This window comes from Mixophyes fleayi, chromosome 10 (genome assembly GCF_038048845.1).
Source record: "Mixophyes fleayi isolate aMixFle1 chromosome 10, aMixFle1.hap1, whole genome shotgun sequence".
Classification (NCBI taxonomy): Eukaryota; Metazoa; Chordata; class Amphibia; order Anura; family Limnodynastidae; genus Mixophyes; species Mixophyes fleayi.
This window is the reverse complement of record NC_134411.1, coordinates 71,042,618-71,056,155: the sequence shown is the minus strand read 5'-3', so window position 1 is coordinate 71,056,155 and position 13,538 is coordinate 71,042,618. Positions and strand designations below refer to the sequence as shown.

The 13,538-nt window shown below is 36.6% G+C and overlaps 1 protein-coding gene across 3 annotated transcripts in view; it reads right to left on the bottom strand.

Moving 5' to 3' along the window:
• CYLD (CYLD lysine 63 deubiquitinase) overlaps positions 1-11,236 on the bottom strand; it is a 57,346-nt gene extending 46,110 nt beyond the window's left edge. For all 3 annotated transcript variants that reach the window (XM_075188861.1, XM_075188863.1, XM_075188862.1), the window contains exons 1-2: positions 11,100-11,236; positions 10,933-11,015 (exon numbers count right to left, since the gene is read on the bottom strand). The gene's annotated coding sequence lies outside the window, so the exon portion shown is untranslated. The remainder of the gene's footprint in view (positions 1-10,932; positions 11,016-11,099) is intronic.
• Between the last annotated feature and the right edge of the window lie 2,302 nt (positions 11,237-13,538).

Sequence of the window (13,538 nt, the reverse complement as noted above, 5' to 3'; positions counted from 1 at the left end):
ATACCTACAAGGGGCTTACAGTGATATACCACTTAAAAGTCATTTACTACTGTTATTCATGTGGTTATGTACAGCATTGTATGAATATATTATCAATGATTTATTAAATTGTTTTACAAAAGGTACATTGTCTATGCGCCCAGGGACCAACTACTATTATCAATACCATTTAATTTAAAGTTACATTATCATCTAATAGCTAAATATTACTCACTTGCTCTCAATAATAATGTTAACCCATGAACCCAATAAGTATAAACGCAAAAGCAATACATAATGGTGCCACAGTTTATTGCCTGTTTTATAGCTCATAAAACGGTGATCAATACAGTTTTCCAATATAGTTTTAATTCCACACATGGGCTATAAAGAGTCATATTGTTTCTTGTCATACATTCTATTACATTGCCTTAATGGTGTCCAATGTAAGTCGGAAGCCCCATAAAGATCTATACCGATAAGTCACGATCCAAAACATGGATCGAAATGGCAGGTATGGCGGAATCCCACGATCCTCTCTTTCTCCTACAAAGTCCCTCATGTCCTGTAGCCTAGCTACTAATAATATTCCCAACAGTATGAGTATTATCCTTGGCATTTATCCTATTGATTGTTGAGAGAAGAGTACATCTCAACCAAGTTTGCAAAGCCATAATCATGGAGCCGAAAATTCATTTACTACATTAGTTATACACATTTGTAATGCCTTATTGATTGTTTAACATAACAGTGAATCAATGCGGAGCCTGACTTAAAATGTCAGCAGCAAGATAAATAATTACAGTCGCTCTTCAGCGACAAGTAGAACATGCAGACACAGTACAGGGAAATTATACCTGAGGAGTTCTCTAGGGCAAAGTGTCAAAACATATTCTTCCTATGGGCGATGTTTAGAAACAATAACTCAGCCAAGACATACAGAGAAACACATGAATGATTTCATAAATTAATTGCATGCCAGTTGGGGAAGATGCTTAATTCGGACCAATTCTGCCATTTAACAACATGGATTGACATGGATTTCTAGAAGTGACAACAGCTGCAGTTTTAGAGAACCCTAATACCAATCCTAATTCACAAAAGCACCATTTATGGGGGATGAAAGGAGTGCGTGTAATCACTTTTAATAGCCTGCTTGTTTCACTGTTGTTATTGAGGCCTTGAAGTGGAAATAGCAACTGTGACATCAGAAAGTTATAAGAAAGTAGTACAGTACATGTTAAAATGATTTGAGATTATCCATAGTTCTCTAAATAACGTATTATCTCCAATGGAAGTGCCATTCTGCCAAAATAAAATAGGGATTCTTACTAAAACAATCACTTTCTATTTAAGCAATGACATTCACTGGAAAATAGTAATACAAAAATAGTTTTAGTACCAGGAAACATTTTAATGTATGGATTTCCTTTTACCAATGGAATAGATAGGGGGGAAAAAAAAGTCTCAAATACAAGGATTGTGTATTGATTTGAGGCTCTCTCACCCACACTAATGGTTAAAAACAGTTATTCGACCTGGACAAATAACGTATATTAAAAGACCATCAGAATCATTTTATGAGAAAGAGTGGCCTGTCTTTGGTCTATTAGGGCTCATACATTGTGCCTTCTTCTAGCTTTAAAAAAGGATTAGACATGTTTTCTTAAATCTTCTTTCAGCAAAGTGTAATGTACTTAATGAACATTCCCATTTAACTCCTTTCTACTTTACACAGAGTTAATACTTCTGAATGCTCCAGGCAATATCAAAATGGAGAAACGTATGGGTCTACAAGAAGGCCTATCTCCAGCGAAAATGGGCGTTCTCGATGGAGATAGGAATTCTACATCAAGGGGTGACAAACATCATAGGTAGTCACAGACAGCATGAACATTCTCTGGACCAAAGTGCGAAGAAGCCCATTTAATAAACGATCTCAGGATTGCTATAGCAGAAGAAAATTAATGAAAAAATGCTTCTTTTTTTTCAATTGTGTATTTATTAAAAAAAAAAATTATTTTTTTTTAAAAATGTATCTAAAGCCTATTTTACCATTTGTTTCTTCCGTTTTTTTGTTTTTGTTTTTTTTAATTAGTGGAACTGAAAGTCCAAGTTCCACTAAAGAGGACAAGGAAGTAGAGTCTGATTTGTAAGTTGTCACCATACAGTTGGTACTGGAGGCCAAATCAGTAAATTATTTCCCAAGAGAAGAGATATAAAGTGAGAAAAGCGGAGGACCGAGAACAAAGCCTAGTGGAACTCCAAAAGACAGCAAGAGTGGGGATAATGGCCGATACATTAAAGGAGCACTTAGATTGGTAGGAAGTGAAATAGGAAATAAATGTCACAAAGGCCAATGGAGTGGATGGTGTGCAGGAGAAGAGGGCAATCAACAGGGTCAAAAACTACATTATAGGCAGCTATTAAACAGAAATGTTCTTTCATGGTGTAATAACTACACTAAGCTGATATTTCCATTGGTTGCTGTAGCGCAGAGCAACTTTTGGACCTAAAAGAAAAGAAGTTCTAATTGTTCATACTCCAATGCATAGCAAATGTCTCCTGTTCTGTCAAGGTACAAAACTTTTACTTATGCATTTGTGATTTCTGTCTTTGGCTGTTTTTAGTGAACAATGACTGCTGCTTGAACACCAAACTACTGCCTAAGAATGAACAAGTGCACCAGGGATGGAAAGTAGTTAGATCACATTTAATAAATTAACTGTCTGTATTTTGAGAGGTGTCCAAACTGTGCTCATATTGAACATTAGAGCCGCAATAACAGATAAACAAAAACAAAAAAAAAAGCATGATCAACATGTCACAATGGCAGTGATTCAGCTCTTCTGAAAGATGTCATTTTCTAACTGTAAGGCTCAGTGTTCAGTTGCTGTATTGTGAAACCACCCTCAAGAAGATACTAGTTTGTTTTTTTTATGTGTGGGGAATGGGATTATTTATCGTTGGAATCTTACAACAAAGCCACTGAAATCAAGTTAGAGAAACAAGCCCACTGACATTTTATTGATTTATAAGCAAGTATATAGCCTAGGTTATTCTGCCCTAACATATTTCTGTACATATTTGCCTTGTTGGTATGAGTGGGAACAGCCATGCTGACTATTTTCCATAAACAGTGGAACCTTAAAAGAGCAAGTGAAGCCATAATTTAACATGGCGTGTTTATACGTAAAAATATACCTACACCATACTATCTTTAACTCATCTGCAGAAGACAAAGGGCAAAATTTACTACACTGCAGGTTTGAAAAAGTGGAGATGTTGCCCATAGCAACCAATCAGATTCTAGTTAGTTATTTAGTACATTCTACAAAATGAAAGCCAGAATCTGACTGGTTGCTATAAGCCACATCTCCATATTTTTTGAAAAATACGCAGTTTAGTAAGATATACACCTAAAAGACCTGGAAGGAAGTGCTTCTCTAACAGAATGGACATAAAGTCACAAACAGCATAGCCGCTTTGCAGAAATACATGGTGTGCGCTGATGAAGTCTACACAGGGGCAGAGACAATGATGTCACAGAAACTGAAATGACTGCAGTCCCAGCTTTCTGACCTGTTAAAATGCAAGTGCTCTCTAAACAAAGTATTTAACCTTCATAATTCATATCTGAAGTTTTCAATGTTGCACTTAGTGGCGTTTGAAGTCGAATTATAAAATAATTATGAAACTTCACTAAGTGACCGATTTTGAGAACGTTTCACAAACTTGGTTTAAAACATTATTACGGAAAATCTTGTATCTGCTTCATTTTGAGAAATAGGTGTTCTATAAGAAAATGTCAACTCTAGCATAAGTGAGATTTTTGTTGCATAAAGTATATACATGCACCCAGCCCTGTCAGCACTATGGTGATTCATAGTGTTTCAGGAAGTATGTCCTAAAATGTAGAATGTAGAATATATAATATATATATATATATATATATATATATATATATATATATATATATATACACACACATATATATACACACACACACATACACACTTTCCCATATTTTTCTATAGGCTGTGACAGAAATGTCAGTCACAACCAGAGACACATACAAATAGAAGCACTAGGAGACAATGACACACAGGGCTCTGTACATACAAACTAATTCCCCACCACCACCACCCTTCCCTGATTATGGTGATTTACTGATACAGTAAATACAACAAACAATCACTGCTCTTTTCTCACAAACAGCAATTCACAAACTGCAGTAAATATAAGGAGAGAAAAATATATTCACCTATCACATACCTGAAAACACTGCAATGGCTGCTGTTTTTACATAAATAGAATTCAGACACAAAAAACACTGTTGAGCTAGTTGCATTTTCCTCAACTATGAGAAATATTTATGAAAACTGCACAGCTAATATCAAATGGCATACTTTTAGGCTTAATGGAGATAAAATGTGCAAATTAGTGAAACATTCTTAAAAACAATGCAGGGACTAATGTGAGCAAGTTCTCTGTACAGCGCTGCGGAATTAGTGGGGCTATATAAATAAATGATGATGATAAATGCAATGAGCTGTATGAATTTTACACAAAAAGGAAAAAACAAAAACACACAATACAAATATTCAAATATTATTATTTCAAAATGTACCATATTATTTCTGAGTTTGTATATACAATGAATATATAGAACTCAAACAACTACTTGAATAAAATCACAACATTTATTTCCATAGCTCAAAAGATCCACAAATATATAAAATAGTAAGAAAACCAAACATCTTCCACATCACTCTGTACCTGCATGGCTACATAGTCGCAAATGCACTTGGGATTCCAATGAAAATGGACCCAATTTACCATATTAAGACAGTAAAGCCAAGACGCACAAGGATCACTCCCCTTTTTAAAAATGGCATCAAATACATTTCCTTGCTTCCCGAAATGGAAGAAGCTTCCTGCATATTCAAAAAAGCAGAATGAGTCATGCAACTTAAAGATTTCCTATGTTCAAAAGGGTGAAAATCAACCTACTCGGGGCACCACGCAGAGGGGACCCAGGGGTTGCAATATGCAGCCGTTTTCTTACCCCCCCCCCCTCCCCCAGGGAGCTGTGTCTCAGCCCCAGCCGAAAAATGTAGCTGTATAATGACGAATGTGATACCGCAATCGTGGGAGACTGCAGCTTCCGGCTGTCTTCACACACACACCCTCTCCGCAGCCATGTTAAAGTGGTGAATGTGAATGCACTTCCACTTAGGTGGTAGGACAGCTTTAGAGTGAAGAGAAGGCATTACTAAAGAAATTACTTACTAATCCACTTTCCTTAACCACATTTTTTTGCTGCTGAAGAAACTATAGCTGAAATGCAAGTTGCTTTCATCTAACTCTTAAAAGCATGTTGTGTGTGCTTTAGAGCAGTGCAGAATGCAGCTCATGGTGGGTAATTTACCTGGTCTAGAAGTACTTACAATGTTTACCACAGTTGTTTCATTTGGGATCCCATTATCTGTAATATATATTCGTGAAAGAAAAATTACAATGATATATTCTTGCCAATTAAAAATCAAAGGTGTGCTCACGGATGAGAGGTCTCATTCAAAAGTCGCTGCAGCATAAGATTGCACTTGTTAAGCAGTACCATGTTTCAAGGCTTTTTACAATATCTTAATTGGGAGCTATTTTTTGATTGTTTAATAAGAGTTAGCAAGACTCTAATTGCTCAGAATAAATGCTAATGACAAAGACATCATTGCAGATAAGCGTGCCCAGAGAACAGAAGACTGAAAGTAGTACAGAAAATAATCTGCTTTAAAAATACAAATATTAAAATAGAAAAAAATACCACACACACCTTTAAATTGTGTGCAGTGTCTCCAATCTACATCAATAGAAAGTAGTCTGTCAACAAAGCCTTGACTCCAGCAGGAGAGCAGGGAGACATACTACAATGAATGTTATTCACAATTAAAAAACATACTGCATTAGAATATGAACATGACATGACTATGCACATGTGGTGTACACACTCTGCTAAAGCTGGTACCAGAAAAAAATAATCCACACAAATGAAATATGCGTCACTTCAACCTTTTGTATATCCTTTCTATTAGCAGCATCACAACTGCCAGTAATATCAGAACACTATGCACGCCCAGAAATTCAAGAATCTCATCTGCAAATCCTCCCCACTTTGTCCAGCTCATTTTACCTGGGTTGAAGAATATTATCACAATCAAGAGTGTGGACTAAAACTTGCTCTCAAGTGACCATGGAGGTACAATCACTACAAATGTGTGTCTCATAAATGATTCATAATCTATTTTCTTTTCTCCTTGATCTCCCGTTTCACTGAGTAATGAAATATAAATGGCAATGCCTGTGTTAAGATCTGAATATGACACGGGAGGCTTTATCTCAAGTCAGAGCACCCTGCTGTATTATGCTTTGGTACAAGAGAATTACCTGTGTCTGATGATCGCAAATACTAAACCAATTTGCTGCCAAATGTTTTTATCTCCCCATTATCTAACAGAGCAGCTTTACAGCCATATTGTTCCTATTTATAGTGTAAAATGTGGCTCTCCATTGACTCCATACCTGTGTGTCTCTTCCAAATTTATAATGGAGATTATGCAATTAATTGGTAAAAATTCACCAACGCGTAACCCAAGGTCAATACATATTAACCGAAGATCTGCAAAGCTTTAACAGGATTGTACGTTCTGCTCTACACTCCTCTTAGACAACACAAATTGACCTGAAGGGTTTGTTCATGTGAGGGCATTTAGTTATATAGTGGTGCATTTCATAGTCTTTTTGTATGACTAAATTATGCAAGCATGACTGTGCATTGTTGAGTTCTGCAGATATACATATTTAAAACACACTATGGGGCACATTCAATTAAGCGCAAAGTGCCTCCAGAACGGACTCAGAGACACTCCGCATTACCGCAACATTGCGGATTCCCCTTCGCCCCCCCATAGGATTGTGAATAATATATATATATATATATATATATATATATATGCATAGGTATCTCAACCTATTTTTGGATCAAAAGGCTACTTGTACATATCACAGTATCACAGCTCTACTGGTGTGCAGGCTTAAAGAATACTGTCCGGGAGAGCTCTGAATAAAATGCTCTCTCCCATTTTATTTTTAGATTTTTTGCAAGTGACATAGTTCCTTATGTAAATAAATAACAATAGAGGGCTTTGTGACAGGTCCGCCTCGAAGAACATTGGTGTAATTTACTATGTTCGCCTCTACAGTTTCTTTCCTGCTCTACTGAAGAAACATTACAATAAGTAGATTTTTATTAACCAAAAATAATGTAACAATCATTGTCACTCTTGGGGAGGGAATACTCAATGGAAGTGCAGTGGGATGAAAGTGAAATGAAACATGATAGAAATATTAAAGCGGTGTAAGATTGGCACCATATTTTATTATTTTAAGGTTTAAAGCTTTTGTTTCCCCGTCATTTTCCATTTATTCAATATTGTTAAAGGATAACTCCACCCAAAACTAAAAAATTGTATGGAGATATTCTTTAGAATAATATATTCATATATATATCTAAAGTTGTTTTTAAAGTTTAGGTAAATAAGTAAATGTTAGTTATTTTGAGGCAAACAGCTTTCTGGCAGTCTACTCGATTTCCATTTTTCCTTTTCGTCTATTTAGCGTATATATGTAAGGTAATTTTATAAAACAGAGTTACATATGGAGTAATTAAAAACTATTCACACTTAACGCTTATATATAATTTTACTAATATGTATGCAATAATATGCACTTTTATATAGTTAAATAGAAACACAATTAGCAAGTTTGAAAAAAGGCAAAACCCCATCAAGTTTATCCTATTCATAGTAGTTAGCACTTCTGCCTCACAGCACTGGGCTCATGAGTTTGATTCCCAAACATAACTTTATCTGTGTGGAGTTGTATGTTTTCCCGGCGTTTGCGTGGGTTTCCTCCCACACTCCAAAAACATACTAGTAGGTAAATTGGCTTCTATTAAATTGACCTTAGTCTCTGTGTGTGTATGTTAGGGCATTTGACTGTAAGCTCCCATGGGACAAGGACTGATGTGAGTTTCTCTGTACAGCGCTGCAGAATTTGTGTTACCAATATTCATTAAGTGCAATTTATTCTTTTTTAATAATAAACCTTTAACAGCGCTTGAACTATAACTTACTTTCCTTTCACTACTCTCCAGTAAATACAAATTGGTACACAAAAGGGGTCAGGAGTGGAAGTGTAACTAAATAGTAGATGTACAAAGGTGCATAATTGTATTAAGTTTTAAAGGGATAAAGTTATGGGTATAGAGAGTCCTGAAGAAGTAGATATGAAAACATACAACCTGAGTAAGGTAAAAATAGGAAAACAAGAACGAAAAAAATCAAATAAAACGCTGGGTCCAAAGAGTGAGCATGCAACATAGAGGAAAGAAAAAACAACGGATGGGTTAACTAGCTTGTGAGCTTTTACAGCAGGCAGAACAATGGGAAAACTATTCTAGGTTTCCAAATATACCAGCGTATGTAGGCGGGTATGGCATGCATAAAATGGAACAAAACAACAATTCATGTGGATAACAATTCACTAATCAACAATTTTGTGTAGTGACACAATATTTACAATCAATGCTTCTAAACATTTACTGTCAGCTTGAACTAAAGCCTGTAAAATCCTCAGCCACAAACCCAGATGTAGAAATAAAAATGAACTTTCATCTATACATTAAACTACATTGTACTGGTGCCTTTAAAAATATTATTCATATACAGTATGTCTAGATTACAGAAAGGAACTACTTATAGTACATTTTGTATCATCTTACTAAAACATCTTTATTTCTAGACTACTAGAAGGCTGCTGAATGTGTCTCTTCCCTTGTCATTCAAATACAGCAATAAGTAGGAAATTCCAGAAGGAAAGAGTGGAGACATATTACACAATAAAAAAAAAATAAGACCTTTCATTTAAAAAAAAAAAAGAAGAAGAAAAATAATAAAGGAATCATTGTAGAATAAGTAGCAGTCAACGAATCTGGATATTTAAGCAGATCTATATACTGTGGAGTCATTAAAGTAATATTTTTAGTGTTCCTGTGATAGGTACATTCCATTAGAGGTTCATTCACAACTACTCTCCTTATGTGCGGTACATGAACATTACAATGGTCTTCATATTTACTTGTGTAGATTAAATTTGAGGAAGTGGCAGCAGAGTTAAAACACATGCTGTTTCTGTTCATTTACTTTGGGGAAAAGTCAATGCACAAGATAAAGTAGCAGATTTGTAAGGGTGTAAATGGTTGATCACCAGAGGGATAAATATTCCCTATGGCCACTTTTTTATTACATGTATTCACTGCATTCAACCAGGAATACACAAGACTCCATACCCCTGCTCCATCATCTTGTGCAAAAGTGTTGTCTTAAAAACTGTGAAAGGCTAGTGGATGCCATGGTTTTTTAGGTCTATTAGGAAATCATATATTAATAGGGGCTGCACGGTGGCGTAGTGGTTAGCACTTCTGCCTTACAGCAAAGGGGTCATGAGTTCATTTCCCGACCAGGACCTTATCTGTGAGGAGTTGTTTATTCTCCCCGTGTTTGCGTGGGTTTCCTCCGGTTTTCTTCCACTTTCCAAAAACATACTGGTAGGTTAATTGGCTCCTAACAAATTGACCATAGTCTGTGTCTGTCTGCCTGTCTGTGTGTGTTAGGGAATTGGTGATGATATTAATATAAATAGTAACTCTATAGTAATTTTTGGAAAATATGCTGTCCAGGGGAAGTAGCTCCCATTGCATTCGGAAGGGAATTAATTGGCTAGTGTATTATCAAACTGCATTGAGCAGCCACCAGGCCTCAGGTGAGGATATTTTTACACCATACCTGGCAATGCAGATTTTAAGAAATAACAAGCAATAGAGGATGACCTCTATAGGTATGATCAGAAACCAGTACCAAATCATAAAGATTTGCTCATAAACAGGTTAATGATAGTAAAGCATATTGCTACAGTATAAAAAGTTAAAGTGGATACACACAGTGAAGGCATCAATTGTGTAGACTGAATCAGTATAAATGTCATTTTGCTAGGGACATAATTGAGACACTGTCTAATATTCATGACATATTAGTTCTAAATAGGCTTCACTCTAATACACACAAGTTTCAGCCTGTGCTGATTATACCCTTTGCACCCCAATAACTGTGTACGGTCTTGCTGTTTGCACTCTGTACAGTGCTGCAGACCTCATGTGTCACACTATAAAAGTTAATAATGATTCTAAATACATCCCTCTAATTTGTGTAGGTGATTTGCCCACTTTAATAAGTCCCTACTTCTTTTAAATCAGAAAGCCACATATGGGCAACTTTCTGTACTCCAGAGTGTGGATTACATTAATCACATTATGCTAATCCAAAGGATATAAGGCCAAAAATTACATTAAAATAAAATATGCATCATATGCACTGTCATTTCAAGCAAGTTTGGCTGTCCAGACTGGAATGCATAAGGGAATTCATATAACTAACCAATACCTATTTATTAGCCAGTGACTGATTTACCCTTAGCCACACAGCCTCTTCAAAAAAATACATTTGCTAGGGAAAGAGCAGACATTACCTGTCCTCTTCCAATATTGAGGACTAAAAGGAGTAGCAGGACAACTATCATTTTTACACAATGCTTTGGATCTTTCATAAGTAAACACTCTGTATAGCTATCCATCACACAGATGTGTAGTATTCAAACACCCTATACCATAATAATAATCCATGTAATTCCAATATACTGTGACCACTCACACCTGTATTCGTGAGGGGAGGTGCAGAATGGACAAGTCGTAGGTATTGAAACTGGCTTTTCATGCACTGAACACTCCCTCCGTCCAAACATTACACATTAACATATACATCTATAGGTTGTAATGCTCACCTGGTAAAGGTCATACTGACATCATGTACTCTCTGCTCAGGAACAGTCTGTTATCATAAAGTGTCCATATATCTGATGAGTGGCTGTAAAATAAACACACACTGTGTATGAAGCTACAGGTTCCCAGTGACTGGCTCTGGCAGTACTATCACCACCCCAACACTCACCTCCGGGATATGCGCCTTTCAATTAATAAATATCCTGTTACTATAAATAAACAACTACCTCATATTTACAACACACTACGTTCGTGGCTAGATCCCCTTCAGCGACAGGACCTGCCGACGTCACCGGGTCATGTGACTGCTGGAGTCACGTGGTGCACAGGGGAGGAGGCTGCTGTCACTGTTCCTGCTGCAAGTAATGGAGAGTCAGGGGCAGCAGTGTTCTGGCTACAAACATTGTACTGAATTCAGATGGGGAAAAAAAATTCCTTGTCAGGTTTATTCACGTGTAAGGTGCTTTTCAGGCATGAGTCCCAGATTCTTAGGACACATTGAAGTGCATTAAGCTTATTTACATGTCAGCAATTTAAATATTCCAACATTGTGAGTATTCTCAAAGCTGCATTGCATGTTCTATGTGTATTTAGCGCTAACATTAAATGAGATATGCTTAATAATGGACAGTGATCGATCCTGATTGTGCTTTGGCTTTGCTGTAGTCCTTTATTATGACTCCCATAGTGAATGCCAGAGTGGGGTCTGTCCCAACAATGCAATGGAGTAGGGCAAATTTGCTTAACACTTTCAGATTGCAGTGCTTTAAAAGCAATGCAATAAAGAGGGGGGGGGGGGGGGCATGAAGCAAATTTAACAAGTGCTTTCTGAGAGCTTTGAGGGATTTTTACAAAGCAGTCATATGTGAGTACTGCTTTTTTTCATGCTGACCAATTAGTATGCATAGGCCTTGTATAGTTTGCAATTGAGAGCAAGAAGTATGTAAATCTATGTCAACTCTTACAAAGCTGTGATTTTAGAGACAAAAGCAACTGAAAAAGCCATTCAGCTGCTCTCAGTTACTGTGATAGTTTAAGTTGTTGGAACCAGCACTTGTTGATGGACTGATAAAGTACATGGTAAGACTGTGAACTGCTGGTCCTGAAATACATATAAACCTGTATTTACATTGCCATCCGGTCCTTGGGAGAGGGACCTTACACACTTTATCTGGGTTTCTATCCGTCAGTAACCAACTTTTACAGATTACTCCTACTGGTATCGCCTGCCACTAGGCACTTACCGACTGAAACGCCAACTGCACAAAACTTGTAGGAGGATAGTGCTGCCACCACCAGACTCCTTCACCAGCACCTGGAACCGCTTACTTTTGGATAGCTGGTATAGCTGCTGCAGCACGTTTTTGCTGTGGACTGGCTGGTACCTCTTGACTGCTTACTATGCTTTGGCACAGAGACGTTGGGTTCAACACCACTTGTGTAATGTAATGTACTTAGCTTATATTTTCCTGTTTATTGTTATGCCTTTTATGATACACCATGGCTTGCTGTAAATCCTGCTATCTTTTACTATTAAATCTCTTTGTGCGTTGGAACCACAATAATCGCATTGGACAATGTTTATTGGAAGCGACAAAATGAACATTACTGGGTTATTTCTTATATGAATGACCAGAGGTTCAATAATAAGGCAAACATTAAAGGAGGTAAAGGACATCCTTGTTGGGTGCCAATGCCTATGTACAACCTGGCTCCCCATACTTACTTAAGTGTGTTGCATAAAAGGCCATGCTACCCTATCAAAGGCTTTTTTGACATCCAAAGTGACTGTACAAAACAGGTCTCTGGCGCTAAGAAATCAATATAATATATAAACGTACATGAATCTCACAGACAGCAGGTGCAGCAGTTAATGGGAGGGAGTGTCAGATCTCCTCAATTGCCATATAGGAAAATATTGAGAAAGAAACAAGAATTGCGCAAATGTCACCTGTGACTTGGCAATTATAAAGATGACTAGCGATTAATTTTATATTTCAATTAGTTGGTTATAAATCTTAATCAATATCTGATCATACACAGAACCCCACTCCTAATAGATTATATATGGAAGCAGAGACTTCAAAAAATAAAATAATTTATTAACTCACACATAAAACCAATTAAAAAACAATGAATAAATCCAAAAGAGCAACAGCATTGGAATTGATAACAATAACATAGATTTCTTCTAAACAATTCACTAAGACACCAATCATATCCAGTAGGCTTCTACCGTGAGGCAAAAAGATAAACAATATATTTAGAAATTGATATCTCCAGACTATCTCAGTGTATTATTCTGTTTTTTGGTTGGTTAATTATACTCAGAATCCACAAATAGGTTAGCTCATGGGAGTTCCAATGATAGCCGGCTGTTACTAAATTAGTGTTCACATTCACATTAAGTTTGTAAATGATTTGGACGTGACGGGAGAACTGAGTACGGGTAAATGTTAACCCACACAATCTTTTAAACATACCGTCAAATGGTGACTCTGCGTTTTAATAGCATCTGTAATCTCTTCTGTGGAAATCTCCGCATTAAGGGAGGCCAATTGCGAGTGTGTTAGGAAGGTGGCACGATTGCAAATATTGTTTTATTATT